This window comes from Arvicanthis niloticus, chromosome 12 (genome assembly GCF_011762505.2).
Source record: "Arvicanthis niloticus isolate mArvNil1 chromosome 12, mArvNil1.pat.X, whole genome shotgun sequence".
Taxonomy (NCBI): domain Eukaryota; kingdom Metazoa; phylum Chordata; class Mammalia; order Rodentia; family Muridae; genus Arvicanthis; species Arvicanthis niloticus.
In genome coordinates this window covers 63,972,024-63,987,830 of record NC_047669.1, presented here as the reverse complement: position 1 = coordinate 63,987,830, position 15,807 = coordinate 63,972,024, and the positions used below count along the sequence as shown (strand labels likewise).

General features: G+C 36.9%; 2 pseudogenes; both read left to right on the top strand.

Annotated features, from left to right (window-relative positions):
- The first annotated feature begins 2,693 nt into the window (after window positions 1-2,693).
- On the top strand, window positions 2,694-3,519 carry LOC117717934 (PRELI domain-containing protein 1, mitochondrial pseudogene; annotated as a pseudogene).
- Window positions 3,520-9,988: 6,469 nt separating this feature from the next.
- On the top strand, window positions 9,989-10,892 carry LOC117717642 (large ribosomal subunit protein uL30 pseudogene; annotated as a pseudogene).
- Window positions 10,893-15,807: the final 4,915 nt, after the last annotated feature.

Genomic DNA, 15,807 nt, shown 5'->3' with positions numbered 1-15,807 from the left:
CTTTGTCTCTGGCCTGTACTTGTGGGCAAGCTTAAGCAGCTGAGTAGCTGTTTGCCTGTAAACGGGCCTGGGTGAACTGGTTAATTGCAGGAGGTACTTTGAGATGATTATAGAGGATGGGTATTTGCTGCTGCAACCTGATGGAGCAGGACAGTTTGATAAAGAAGAGTGTTGTAGGAAGCCGCTGTTAGCAGTGATATAATTCGCCATTCCAAGATGGCACGGACATCGTGTCCTTCCCACTAGTAAACAATTATCTGCGCAGGTGCAAAGGCAGAAAGCCCGCCAAAGTCACTGGCCAATCCCGAGGCGCATTATGGGTAATGAGTGAACAGCCAATCAGAAGTGAATACATCACTCTAGGGTGTATTTAAGCTGTGCCTCTTCCTGTCTTTGCCGCTTCCTCGGTCTTTCAAGTCTGCTGATACAGATTAAAGCCTCGCTGTGGTGATACCCGAATTCTGCCTCTCGTGTTTCTCTTCCACGGGTGAAAAGGGGACACGGGAGGCGCGCAGAACAAATGGAGCCGACACGGAGGCCCCCAAGTTTTGGGGCGGGTTAAAAGACTACAGGATTGAGGTACACCTCTGAAAGATATGCTTGGGGTGGAAGCGTTTGTGGCAAGCTGATTTAAACTCACCGCTGCCGCTCCACTAGCTAGCCTCCTGCTTACATTACATTTGTTTTTAACTTATTTGTGTTGTGAGAAAGAGAGCCACTCTAGCATACCAGAACCAGGGCGTGTTAGCCGGCATCAGGTCAAAGAGCCTGGGGGTCAGGCCAAAGTGCCTGGGGAGAAAGAGTACTCAAAAGGAACAAGGGCTACTGCAGAGCTCTTTAAGCTTATGGAACCTTCATCGGTGGGTGGAGAGAGAGTGGAGGACAAAAGGATCCTCCTTGATGACAGAATCTTTGGGGAACCAGAGCAAGCAATGCCAGTGATAGAACAGATGATCTTTGAAAATGCCACAGCTGAATGCGGTTTGGGAGACACCCTTACTAACGCAGGACTAGAGGCAGCTAATTTACAGAGGGCTGCTGTCCTTCTCCAAGGTCAGGGACGAGATAGGCCCGAACCATGGCCAGGAAGGGAAGCTGTTTGTGCTTATTCCACAGGTGAAAACAATTCAATTTGGGTCCCTACTCGGCTGGTGCAGATCAATGGGGTCTACATCATGGGCAATCACCACCAGCTGAACCTCCTTGTTCTCAACCAAGGTGGTGAGTGTTTTGACTCCTGCTCAGAGGATAGGCAGTCTCTTAGTCGAGAGGCCTCCTTTGCCAGCAACTTTCTGCTCAGTACAGGCCAGTAGTCTTTGCTTCTTCTCTTTGTCTCTGGCCTGTACTTGTGGGCAAGCTTAAGCAGCTGAGTAGCTGTTTGCCTGTAAACGGGCCTGGGTGAACTGGTTAATTGCAGGAGGTACTTTGAGATGATTATAGAGGATGGGTATTTGCTGCTGCAACCTGATGGAGCAGGACAGTTTGATAAAGAAGAGTGTTAGATCTCTTTTGGGCAGGATGCACTGCCCAATGCTGAATTTCTTTGGCGTTTTCTCAAACAAAGGATTGGCCAACTTTTTTGGCCTCCTATTTTTTGATGAAGATGGGGTCTGAGCCCATCCCTTCCCCTTGGCCTTCTTTCCTTTGGTCTTCTTGCTTGGCTGGAGGAGCGAGAATTAATTATATACCAAAATAAAACATTTTAAATAATCTTTATTATGTTGCTTTAGAGACTTCTTGAGAGGGCTAGGAAAAGCAAATACTTTAGAAATTTTAAATAAAGTACTTACCTGAGACTGTGTTGATAAACTCCATACAACTTTGGACAGATTTATTTGTGAATTGTTATAAACCAAGTGTGAGCATTGAATATAAGAGAAAAATATTGGACTTCAAGGAAAAAATTTGTGCAGGGAAAATAAAAAAATAATTAATTTATTGAAAATAATATAGTAATAATTATTTCCTTAATTATATTTTCTGTTTAAAAAAAAAAACTGTTTGCTGTCTTTCTAAAACCATCTTTACTCAAACTACTCTGGAGTGCTCTGAGTCCCTGCCCTCAACATCCTTGTCACCTGAGACATGTTCTTTGTTAAATCTAATCGCAACTCCTCTCCATCAATCGTGAGTCAAATCACTTTTTCTTTGAGCTGCTCAGTGTGGTTTCTAATCTATCTCAAGTGACTGACATTAATTATAGCCCACATTCCTGGGAGGGTACGTGCTTTCCAGCTATGTGACTTGGTATTTATTTTTTGTTGTTATTGCTTCTCCTCAAACTGATGCTTATAATTTAAAATCTAGAAAGTTTTACTAAATCCTGAAAGTTCAGGCAGGCTTCCCTTCACACTATTGTACCCTCAAGTAAAGTTCTTTCACATATATAAATATTCAAAACATAGGTACCTCCTGTATTAAATTTTGTGAGTATATCTGAAGACATTTAGAGATTATAAGAATAATTTGGGGACAGGAAATGGCTTCCTGGAGGAAGAAGTATGCAAGGAGTTGATGAAAGTAAATTGTAGTCCTTTGGAGGTTTATTACTGAAGACTATATATATATATATATATATTTGAAAATATAAAAATCTTACCAAAGTGATTTATTTGGATACATTTACCTTTAAAAATCAAAAGAATTTGAGACCTATAGCCCCTCATGGCGGCGGTAGGGACTTGGGCGCAGCGCCGAGGTGATTGAGCTGCGAGCCTGGCAGGCGTGTGCCTAGCCACGTTCCCCCCCACCCCACCCCCGGGCTCTTCACCCTGATGCTGCACGGGTGCTGAGCCCGCCCGGGTCGGGACGATGGTGAAGTATTTCCTGGGCCAGAGCATGCTCCGAAGTTCCTGGGACCAAGTGTTCGCTGCCTTCTGGCAACGGTATCCGAATCCCTATAGTAAACATGTCTTAACCGAAGACATAGTGCACCGGGAGGTGACTCCTGACCAGAAGCTTCTGTCCCGAAGACTCCTGACCAAGACCAACAGGATGCCATGCTGGGCAGAGCGACTGTTTCCTGCCAACGTTGCTCACTCGGTGAACATCCTGGAGGACTCAATTGTGGACCCACAGAATCAGACCATGACCACCTTCACCTGGAACATCAACCACGCCTGGCTGATGGTGGTGGAGGAACGATGTGTTTACTGCGTGAACTCTGACAATAGCGGCTGGACCGAAATCCATCGGGAAGCCTGGGTCTCCTCCAGCTTATTTGGCGTCTCCAGAGCTGTCCAGGAATTTGGTCTTGCCCGGTTCAAAAGCAATGTGACCAAGACAATGAAGGGCTTTGAATACATTCTGGCCAAGCTACAAGGTGAAGCACCTTCTAAAACACTTGTTGAGACAGCCAAAGAGGCCAAAGAGAAAGCAAAGGAGACAGCACTGGCAGCTACAGAGAAGGCCAAGGACCTGGCCAACAAGGCGGCCACCAAGCAGCAGCAGCAGCAGCTCGTATAGCCTACTTCCTCTCCCTTCTCCCCCGTGTACTTGATTATTAAAGATCAACCTGCAGCCCTCTCTGCTGTCTGGGGTGGTGGGTCAGGGCACTGTCCTGGTCAGCATCTGCACCACGCCCAGCTCTGTCTACTGAACAGAGGGGTGCAGTGACTTGCCCGAGGTCACGGCAGTCCCCAGGTGGTAGACTGTATGCTCCACGAGGGCAGGCCTCCTTGTTTTATTCTGCTGTGTCCCAAGTACCCTGAACAATACTTAGCACATAACAGGCACTCAATAAACACATGATTTGATGAGCCCCCCCCCAAAAAAAATCAAAAGAATTTGGCAATAAAAAATTCTCCCTGCATTCTTTAGTAACACACAGAGATACTGTATAGATACAGTTTTTAAATCGAGGAGTGAAGTGTGAACATCAATATGCTGTGATCCATTTTTCAACACAGATCTGACCATTTTTCTCCTCAATCAGACAGAAGAAATGATTGTCAGTGGCCACGGTATCCTTGCCAAAAAGGTGATGCCTAGGTAAAGCGCTTGACATTTTGGGAAATTCATGGCCTTTAAAACTAAAACATTTTTGCCTGGTAGTACTGACTTTCAAGTCTGTTTTACATTGGGCTGGATTCCATATTTGGCAATAGTCTTTCGTTGCTTCCAGTTTCCTGCTTTACAATATGATGACAAAAAGTATTTTGAAGGAGAAAAGCTTTATTCTGATTCATAGTTCAGAGGTGCCATCCACAATGGCAGACAATCCAAGGCATCACAAGCTTGGAGAACTTGGTTGTATCATATCTATAATCAGTAAATAGAGTTACAAGTGGTCCCTGCTATTTAGTTCCTTCCCTTTACTTCAAACATTCCCAGACCCCGGTGATGAAAGGTACAATATTGAATCAACTATTAACAATAACTGCTGAACTAATCTTCACACTTACCCAGCAAATTATAATTGAATATATTAGATCTTTGTCTTATAGCTACTTAGAACCTAGATCCAGTGTGGTGTGTCAGAGCAAAGAAATGGAATTAGGGATCACAGTCAATGTCCTCTGTGATGTCCGTACATAGGTAAATGCAAAGTGAGAAATAGAAAAGAGCAGAGATATTTGCTTCTAGTTATAACATATCTGATTTCATCTTCTTGATTAAGTTTGAATGTTAACATTGCTTTGTGGGGAGCCGACAGAAGGCAGCTATCACCCTTGCAGCCATCTTGAGCCATATACCCTGACAAGAGATTTGATTACAAAAGCCTGCAACAGCTGAGCACACTCTGATAACATCTTGTTTTAGATACACAGGATCTTCCCTTGGGTGTGTGACACTTAAAGCTGTGATTTAGAGCCGAGACTTAAGGGTGTGACTTAGAGATCAGATTTAAGACCTAAGGGTGTGACTTAAGGGCATGACTTAAGGGCATGGCTTAGAAGTGAGACATATAAAAGGCTAGGGGCAGACAGAAGAGTACAGTACAACTTGGAGTAGGAATCAGGCGTTGAGGAAGAAGACACTTGGACTAGAGAACTCAGAAGAAATTATTATTAGGTATTAGGCACTTGGCACTTGGAGGAAGAACTTGGAATTAGACATTAGGTACTTAGCACTTTAAGAAGTAACTTGGAACTTGGAGGCACTAGGGACTAGGAACTAGGGACTAGGAACTCAAGACTTGGGACTTAGAGAAGAAGAGAGACTGAAGAATAAACGGGATTGAATCACACTCTGTCTGGTCTCCATTCCTCATCTGTCCTTACTCTCTCTCTCTTGCTGAACCCTGACCCGCAGACCTGAGCAGCTTGGTTCAGTGCAGGCTCTAACAGTTTAGCCCCCACGACTTTAGGCAGTGCGGGTTCCAACATTGATAGCCGGTTCCAAAATTGACATTTTGGCCCCCAAACGTGGGGCAGCTCAGGCCGCAACATTGCTTAAAGGTAGAAATGCAATGTATTAATGAAGTATGATGTGATTTTTCAATAAATATATACATTGTAAAATGTTTAAAATTAGCCCATCCATAATCTTAGGTTCTGATATACACCATAGTTTTGATATCTATGAGTTTAATGCCCTTTTTTCTTATTTTTTTCTGGGAATTTCATATATGAATGCTGTATTTATATCAATCAACCTAGCCCTCATTCCTCCTATAATATATCCCAAATAATATATATGTGAATATGTGCATATATATATGTGTATATGTATAGAGATATATATGTATTATATATATATAATACATATATATTCCATTTTTATTTTGTTTCCTTGACATTAAAAATGTTGCCTAAAATTCATGATTTTTAAAAAAGTTGTATGAATATCTTGGTTTGATTTTCTTTAAGTTCCTGCATAGTTTTGAGATTTCATTCAAGGTCAAACTGGGGTAAAATTTCTAAAGGAAAGCTGAATAAATTCTTGATTTCTTCAAAATATCAGCTTTCTTTTATTTCATAAATTCATAAAATATAAGTAACTTAAAGCCATACATATTTCACATACTTATTGTTTTTAGATGTCATATGTGTAGCAAGAGTAGCTCCTTCTATTAGATTTCTGTTTCACTATGAAATGATTCTAGCAGTCACTGAGAACTGCTTTGTTATCTGATATGCTGGGATGGTGTGGACTAATCTTTAGTATTTTGTTGCTTTTAGGTAAAACCTGAGACAGTACCCTCGCATTAGATCAAGATGTTTCAGACAGGAATAGCTTTTTCTCCAGGTCACTACAGAAGAATGACAGAACTATTCTTTTTGTGATTTACTAATTTATCATGAAATATTTTTCCAAACATAGTTCCAGTTTAAGAGGTAAAATATAAGATTTAAAGTTTCCATAATTTACTTTAAGCTTAGATAATTTTTATTTCTATATAGGTTATTCTTCTAAAATATATTTTCAGTTATAATTCAAATGTCTCATAATTTCTCAATTTTCATGGTTTATAACATGCACAACTATCTAAGAATAAAAACATTGATACTAATATAGTAGTAAAACTATTATAAAAAGTTGTTACATATTTTTCTCATTATAGATATTTTTTGGTAGTACCATGTTTTAAATTCACTGGATATAACTTGCATATGTATGCATCTGATGAATTTGTGCAACTCTTTTGAGTTGCTTCACTTTATGTTTAATCAAATTATTTGGTGATTTTTCTTTCTAAAAATTATTTATATATCTTAAAATAAATGTTATTAGAAGATTTTTCTTTCTAAAAATATTTATATATCTTTAAATAAATATTCTGAGATTTTGTCTGTTTAAAACACTGCATTAAAAATACCCAAAATTTTATATATCTTAATGTTGTCACTATAGGTAATTTGTAATTTAATCATTCACACCTTTATGCATTATATAGTAAAACATGAATTTTTATTTCTTCCATTTTTTGTTCATAAAATTGTATATAGAATTTTATATTAGTCAATGATTCACAGTACCAGAATTCAATGTTTAGAATTGAAATGTTAGTATTTTAAATTATTAAAACTTTAACAGATATGTTTAATTTATTAACAATAGCAAAAATAAGAAATGTCATTCTTTTGAGTTTTGCTTACAGAAGTCTTTGTGGGCTGATAATTTTACAAATACCAATAAAGTTGTTTCTATCATTATAAATATGTATCTACAATTTAAAAAAAATTCTGTGTGTGTGTGTCTGTGTATATGCTCATGTGTGCATGTGTGTTTTGTGGGGTATGAGGTGACTTCATACTTATGGTGATATTTCTCTTTTTATTAGGATTGCAGCCACCAGCCACCATATCACACAGGAAATGTTTCTGTGTGTAGAACAAGTTCTCAGAATGATGCTGAAAGACAGTTTTGTCCACATCACTCAGGAACAATGAGTAATAGGAGACTCACGTTTTGGAATCTGCAGTATAACTTCCAAAGACTCCTTTGGGACTTCCAAAAGAAATCCTTTGGACTTAAGAGTGTACACTTGTGAAAACTGAAGATGTGTCGCAGTGGTAGGATACTTACTAGCATACACAAAGCACCCAAATACCTATGCCACAATTACTGTTAACATAATTACAATTATATATACATGCATCCTCTTTTGAAGAAAGTGCTACAGTTACACACAAACAAATTTGCATTTTTTTCAAAAATATACCAACTATGTGTATATTTTATATGTAAGTAACCTCTCTATTTTAAATTGGAATTAATATTGCATTTAATGCATGAAGACTATAAACAAGAAGATTTTGTTTTAGACATTGAAACCAGTTTGAAAGTCTCATTAAGTAGTGATTTTGAATTGCTCTGTGCATAGCTAATTACCACAGAACATGTTTTAAATCCTTTCCATTTTTCTTTTCTTCTAAATTTAGAAAACGGAAAAGATGTTGATGGCTGAGGTAGCTTGTGATTTGCTCCAATCAGAGGATTTTTGTCAGGTGTTTATACTCTCTCTGCCCATGAAAGTTTCCATGTCTAAAATGCATCAGAATAAACTAAGTGGGGATTATAATTGTCTCATTGCCTTAAATATGCATCTGGGGATATTGAGTGTGTTTATTTTTACCAGAGAAACTTTTTAGACTTACAATTCCTTTAGAAACTCCTCATATAGTCAGAGATATATTGATCTATTATTCATGGAGCATTTAGAGATAAAACCCAAATATCTTCTCAGTTCTAACTCACACTTTAAAGTAAGGCTTACTGTATTGTCGTTCAACTGTACTATTTTCTATCAAAAATTTAATCACTAGTAGAAGTAGCACTAGTGTATTTAGCAGAACTAAATAATATGGATAAAAATACACTAGAAAACATCCACGGTCAAGTTTACTTTAATGTGTGCAGATTCATGCCTTTATAAAACATGGTTCTGGTCTATTTTTTTACTAATTGGTTTTTGAAAAATTCAAAAAACAAGTGAAAGTCTAAGGAAACAGAGACATACTTAAAGTCAATAGATGTTTGGCTAAATGTTTTCAGAGAGCCTAAAGACTTGAATGCTGGACATGATTCATGTATAAAACTATGTGGATACATTACAGAAATTATTTACCTATTATACAATATTATATATTTTTAAATTGTATGTGTCACGTTCTCTCGCTATCGTGGATCATTTAGATTTTCATCTAATTCATATTGTTTCATATGGCCTAAGAAATATTAATGAATTTATGAATTAGAAGGGAGGAGAAAAATACCTCAAGGCTTAAAGAAAATCATCACAAAAAGGACTCATTGAAATTGAAATAAGGAGAAAATGCATGAGCCAAGTGTCTTATTCCCTTCCAATTTCTGCTCTTCCTTTGCCCTTCTGGCAATTAAGCTCCTTTTCATTCTGCTCTTAGGATATTGAATTCTAAATATTGAAGAAACCACATTTCATTGAAAATGCAACCCTTTCATTTTGGAATAAAAGATTTAGCTCTTAGGAGCTGAGATCCTGATCTGAATTTTCCATTTATCAGTATTATATTTATTATCTGGCTGCTCTCCATATAAATGAGCAAGGCAGGTTAGTTTCTAAATTCAAGATATTTAGCCATCTCTTGAAAAATATTCAGTTTTTTTTCCACATTTAGAGATTTGAGCTCTGAATTGATGAGCTTATTTAAAGACTGAAGAGGCATTGGGTATTAGTATGCCACTCCGTATTTCCAAGTCATTCCTTTTTTTGTAGATATTATTTTCAGGTGCTGTGAATTCTGTTGATGTCAACACAGCTCTTACGTCAAAGGAAATAAGAGATTGTATTTACTTTACTAAATATAATTGATCCTGGCCTGGGTTCAGATTTCCTCTTATGTCATGGCCCATTCTGGGAATGATTACATTAACCTCTATAATTACAGAATAAAGGAATAACATAAATTCAGTAGTTTACAGCATATACTGTGAGAGGACATCATATATGTATGCTACAGCAAGTGGGGAAGTCTCTATGTAGAATCCACATGCAATCCAATGACATTTTAATTCCCAGATTGATGGAAACTTGCAATCATCCTTAGGCAAAAGCTTTACTTGATAGCCGAAGGATGTCAGATCAGTTACAGGGGTGAAGAAATAGCTATGAATGGGGAAAGCAGAGAAGTCATGATGATGGAGACTGTGATTCTGCATGTTTTCAATTCAGTGCAATCACATAATTCTCATCTGTCAATCAGACTTGGAGAATCTTGAACCAAAGTGTGTCTCCCCTCCTTGGAACTTCAAATCAGTATCTCAATTCTGTTTCAAAATAAGATGTTTCTCAGTTTAGACACACAGAAACACTGACAAATATCTACTCTCATATACTAATAGCCTAGCAGTATATTTAAATGTGTTTTGTTTAAATGCCCTGAAATGTCACCACTTTTAAAGTAAGCCATTCCATTTCAATATTCAGGCTCCCCATAGGTAAATGAGTCATTTAGTAACACCCTTGCAAATGTCTCTTCCAGTTGTAATTCTGTAATTTATTTTAAATTAATATCAACATTCCTGATGAAAATGCATTAGAAACTCTCCTTTTCCGGCTGGAACCATGGAGACTGTTCCAGAGAAGAAGGCTGCTGGTGCACCAGAAACCCTTAAGAAAAAGGTTCCCGCTGTGCCAAAAATTCTTAAGAAAAAGGTTCCTGCTGTGCCAGAAACCGTTAAGAATAAGCGAAGGAATTTCGCAGAGTTGAAGGTGAAGCACCTGAGGAAGACGTTTGCCCTGAAGACACTTCGAAAGGCAAGGCGGAAGCTCATCTATGAGAAGGCAAAGCACTACCACAAGGAGTACAGTCAGATGTACCGGACTGAGATTCGCATGGCCAGGATGGCAAGGAAAGCTGGCAACTTCTATGTGCCCGCAAACCAAAACTGGCATATGTCATCAGAATCCGAGGTATCAATGGAGTAAGCCCAAAGGTCCGAAGGTATTGCAGCTGCTTCTCCTTCGACAGATCTTCAATGGCACCTTTGTTAAGCTCAACAAGGTTTCAGTTAACACGCTGAGGATTGTGGAACCATACATTGCATGGGGGTACCCCAACCGGAAGTCCGTCAACGAGCTCATCTACAAGCGGGGCTACCGCAAAATCAATAAGAAGCGGATTGCCTTGACAGATAATTCCTTGATTGCTCGATCTCTTGGTAAACTTGGCATCATCTGCATGGAGGATCTAATTCATGAGATCTATACAGTTGGGAAACGCTTCAAGGAAGCAAATAACTTCCTGTGGCCTTTCAAATTATCTTCCCCATGAGGTGGAATGAAGAAAAAGACAACTCACTTTGTAGAAGGTGGAGATGCTGGCATCAGGGAAGACCAGATAAACAGGCTTATTAGACGGATGAACCAAGGTGCCGCCCCTGGTATTTTTGTAATCTGGTCAGTTAATAAACAGTCACAGCTTGGCAAAAAAAAATGCATTAGAAGAAGGAATGATGATCATATATAATGGTAACATAATGGACATTTATTGTTTATGCACAAAAGCAAAAGACAATAAATTTAAAATCATGCTTTCACTTTTATCCATGATTTCACAAGTTGTGATATATATATATATATATATATATATATATATTAAAATTCACAAGAAAATTATAAAAAGTGACAATTCTTGTGATGAATAAAACTTGCTTTATTGTCATTTTCCAAGTCTGCCAAGTTCAAATTCAAAAAAAATGGGGAAGTATATTAAACATTCAGGTGCCAAATCTGCATCTATTGCACTAGAAACTTGAAATAGGCTCTAATACTTTTCTTATGGTATAAGTTTGTCAATCTCTAGTGATAACAGCTAGTTGATTCCTAAAATGAGAATTAGGGATGCATGGCAGTAATACAGTAGAATACCATAAAAGCCATGAGTTATTTAAAGCAAACATCATATCTGACTTAATCTTTGTTTTTATGTTAATGCCTAAAGATCTCAATTGGGAGTAACTGGAACTGATTATCTTCAGCATAGTGTCATGGTGGTATAAGGACAGAGACTTCTAGCTAAAGCCAACAGGTGACAAGGAAGATGCCAAAGGCTTTGTTTGAATAATTCCTCGGGTTTATAAGATTTCACTCTTAGTAATCACAGGCATCACAAACTAACTAAAGACTCCCCAAGTCATAGAGATCTTCTGTATTCTCATTGTTAGTGGTAAAATAAATGCAGATATGTAGCAATTATTCCGGATAACATATTTAAAGACAAAGAGGTTCTTTCTTGATGATCCAAAATAGTCATCCAGGTGAGGATTTATCTTAAGAACACAGACACAATGAAAAACAAGTTAATGACTTTGATTCACTAGCTCATTTAGAGAAAACACATTAGATGATTTGTTGTTTTTGTTGTGGTTGTCAATAAATAAAAGCAAGTCTTTATTTTTTGTTTTTATTTATTCATGAGTATCTTATACATGAATACAGTGATCGATTGTCATATACACCTTCCATATTACCTATGCAATCCTCCCATATCCATTGTAATATGTCCTCTCCTAACTTCATGTTGCTGCTGCTGTTACATTGCTGTCTAAATCCAGCTAGTCTGCCCACATGCGCATTGTTGTACAGTGATCCACTGAATCATCAGGAACCTACGTACAACAAGGTCATAGACATAGGCTGAATCTTCCTTCCCAGCAACTATCCAAAGTAACTGGCTCCACAGCAACGGGTGGAGGGTGGAGATAGACATATCGTGTTCTGAAAGCAGCATTTTGTAGTACTTTTCTCCATGCTTGGGGGGGGGGGCACATCATTTTAAAGATACCATTAAGTCAGAAAAAAATTATATTTATGAAAATATATGGCCAGGCGGTGGTGGCACACACCTTTAATCCCAGCACTTGGGAGGCAGAGGCAGGCGGATTTCTGAGTTTGAGGCCAGCCTGGTCTACAGAGTGAGTTCCAGGACAGCCAGGGCTATACAGAGAAACCCTGTCTCGAAAAACCAAATATATATATATATATATATATATATATATATATATATATATATATATATATGGGGGTGTGTGTGTGTGTGTGTAAGAAATTTTTCCATAGGATTCCTTCATATGAGCAAAGAACTCAAATTTTTTATCTAGTTATTTGATTGGTGCAGTATTTTTTTTAAATTAAATTAACAGTAAAGACAGTACCCATGCTAAAAAAAATCATTGATGAACTTAAAAATAAAAGCAAGGAAATATTAAAACTCCCTACTACATAAGTACAAATACCCTAGAACTTTCCAAAGAGTTCAAAATTCCTTAGACTCTCAGTCATAAATCCAGAATTTCTACTTTATAGTTTATCCCTAAATAAGTATTACCATGAAGTAACAAAAACCCATTGTCCTTAGACGAGTTAGTTTTTCAAAACAGGAGTAGTAAAAGACACTTTATATTTCTTCTTAAACTGTCAATCATGCCAAAGAATTACATATATTGCTTCACCTATTGGTCATTTAATTTTATCTGTCAAAATGGAAAATATGTGGGGAGTCACTTGAAAGTTCAAGCAAATTTAAATGAATTAAAGGTTCAAACAAGTAATTACTGTCATTGAATAAAAGGTTACTTAGGACTAAACCTGACCACTCCATCTATTTTATAGTCTCCAGTCAAAGTTAGGGAGTTGTACATCACTGCCACTCTTTGAGGAAAGCTGAGACAGGCATTAGTATGCTGACATTGAAACTAATTTTACAAGATATTTTGAATGTAACTTACTATGAGACATGAGGTCTAAAGATATCCTACTCCTTAATTCTAAGGACAAACCTCTGACAGATTAAGTGCCATGAATGTCTTATAGGCACTGTCATGAGTGCCTTCAAATGCCATTCAATGTCTGCATAATGCTGACAAGAAACAAGGATCAATTATGGATAAACATAGATGAAGGTTGGCAAGGGAAAAGGGCTGCATTGTCAATTTGAATTCTATAAAATGGTTTTCAAAATGTTCAGAGACTGAATTACTGATCGTCAAGGTCAATTACTAACTCCAAATGAAGTTTTGGCAGGAAATTAATAAAATCATCATCCTAATAAATATAAAAAAATAAGTAAATTATAGGATGTCTAAATAATGACATGTAACAAATAAAAATAATAGCAGTTTTCTCAGCATATCCTATATGTGGGATGTATTTAACATTTAATATCTTCAAATTTAAGTGCAGCAAAGCTAAGTAAAGATTTAGGGCAAGGAAAAAAAACATTAGAATCTTAATTCAAAGGCAGTATTGTTTCTTTGGTGTTCCTTTACAGTTACAAAGCAACTTTGAATGCATCTGAGCTATCTTCTCAATGTAGTTAACTAAAGAACCTGTCTGAGATTTATATCAGATAACCTTTGCTACACTATGATACTCTGTACACACATGAAAAACAAATTGCTACAATATTAGTTTGTTCTCTCTTTCAATTTTGACCTGATTGTTTAAAGTGGTTTTTATGGTTCAGAATGTATGCACTGGAACTCGATGGACTGAGATATATAGACCCTATGTGGATGCAGTTTCAGAGTCTTAGACACATTTCTCTGAACTTGATCACATTAAATAAAGAACTCCGAAAGAGAGCGGTAGACATCTCTCAGGATGCTGTAATTCCTGAAGACTAGTGGTGCTTTCATTTTGATTGCATGAACCAAAAAAGAAAAATGTCTCATGACCAATTTGTACTCAGCACGCTAGACACAAGAATGAAGTGAATCTTGTGACCATTAAAAGAAAATTGTTTTTATTAAATGGGTGTTGATATCCAATGTTAATTAGGTATATTTTCCATTATGTTTTCTAATAACACAGGCACAGTGATCAGCAGTAAGTTTGTTTACCTAAGCATTGGTTTCCACCTTCCATTTCAAACCTGTTCCTATGAAGTCTGCAGACCACATTAAAGCATCACTTCCATTCCAACTACTCAGGCTGAAGCTTAAGCATTTTCTTCACTCTTATTTTGCCTACTTCTCTTTCTAAATAACCTGTCTATGATTTATATCAGATAAACATTGCTACGTTATGATACAATATTCACACACAGAAAACAAAGTGTCACAATATTAGTTTGTTCTTTCTTTCAATTTTTACCTGCTAGTTTCAAGTGGACAAAGATATATAAGCCTTACGTGGATGCAGTTTCAGAGTCTTAAATATTGCCCTGAACTTGATCACACTAAATAAAGAGCTCATCATCAGGGTATTCTATAGTATTTACCGAATTCACTCACACACACAGGCATGAGCATACTCACTCACACACACAGGCATGAACATACTCAGGCAAATACAGTGGCCATCATCTCTGCTAAAATCTACCAGAAGTAAGTAGTATACATATTCTCAAATCACATATTTCTTTGCAAATATAGAGAATTGTGATTGTAATTTATACTGTATAAGATTTAACACAGAGCATACCTGAATAAAGGTTCTACAGGTGACTTTTAACTATCAAATAATTAAAGCTCAATTACCAAGAATATCTCTAAATATACTTTATTTAAGTCATTATCAATAGTCCAAAGTTAACAACTTTGTTTACCATGTATTTTAACAAATAATATATATGAATATATATATATATTTGTTTTATTAAATTTCTAATAAATGTACCACTTAAACATATATATAATCCCACACATATAATTATGTCTGAATAATGCTAAGAGGCTCCTAGAGATTCCAGGTATTAAAAATATTCTTGTGTTAAAAATCACTTGATACAAAAATTTTAACTGGTTATTAGACTTGACCACTTCTCCTTTGCAGGTATAGAGCAGAATTGCTGTAGTATTTCTTATAAAATAAACAGAAGTAAAGAGTTAATTAGACTAAACACTTATCAAAACATTGATTTTCATTACTTTTAATTCGATCCAAGGAAAACATTTCTTTCATACACAAAATGACTGATGTACATTTGATAGCACATTTAATAGTGGCTATTGCACCATACATATGACCTACACAGGTTTGGTGTAGACAGGGCCCCAACAATAAAAGTAGGAAGCAGATACAGGTTCCTACTCCTAACCAAGAAACTATTTACATTTAACAGCATTGTAGCAATGTAGTGCCACTAGGAATGTTATCTACACCACAGGGATTTCTCATGCCCAGGATTACATGGTCAACATAAAACCAACTCAACATTTTGTAGTGATGTTTTGTTTGTTAGTTTGTTTTGAGGTCATTTTGTTTTTCTAGGGCTTATACTAAAAACACTTAAATGGCATCACATCTGCCTGGTGACAGCAAAAAATAATCACCAGGACAAGATTTGATATTGAATTGTTTATTTCAGCCTGAATATATTTTAAATTAAAAAAATCAAACTAGAAGGGATACACACCCATGCTGCACACATTACCATGCTC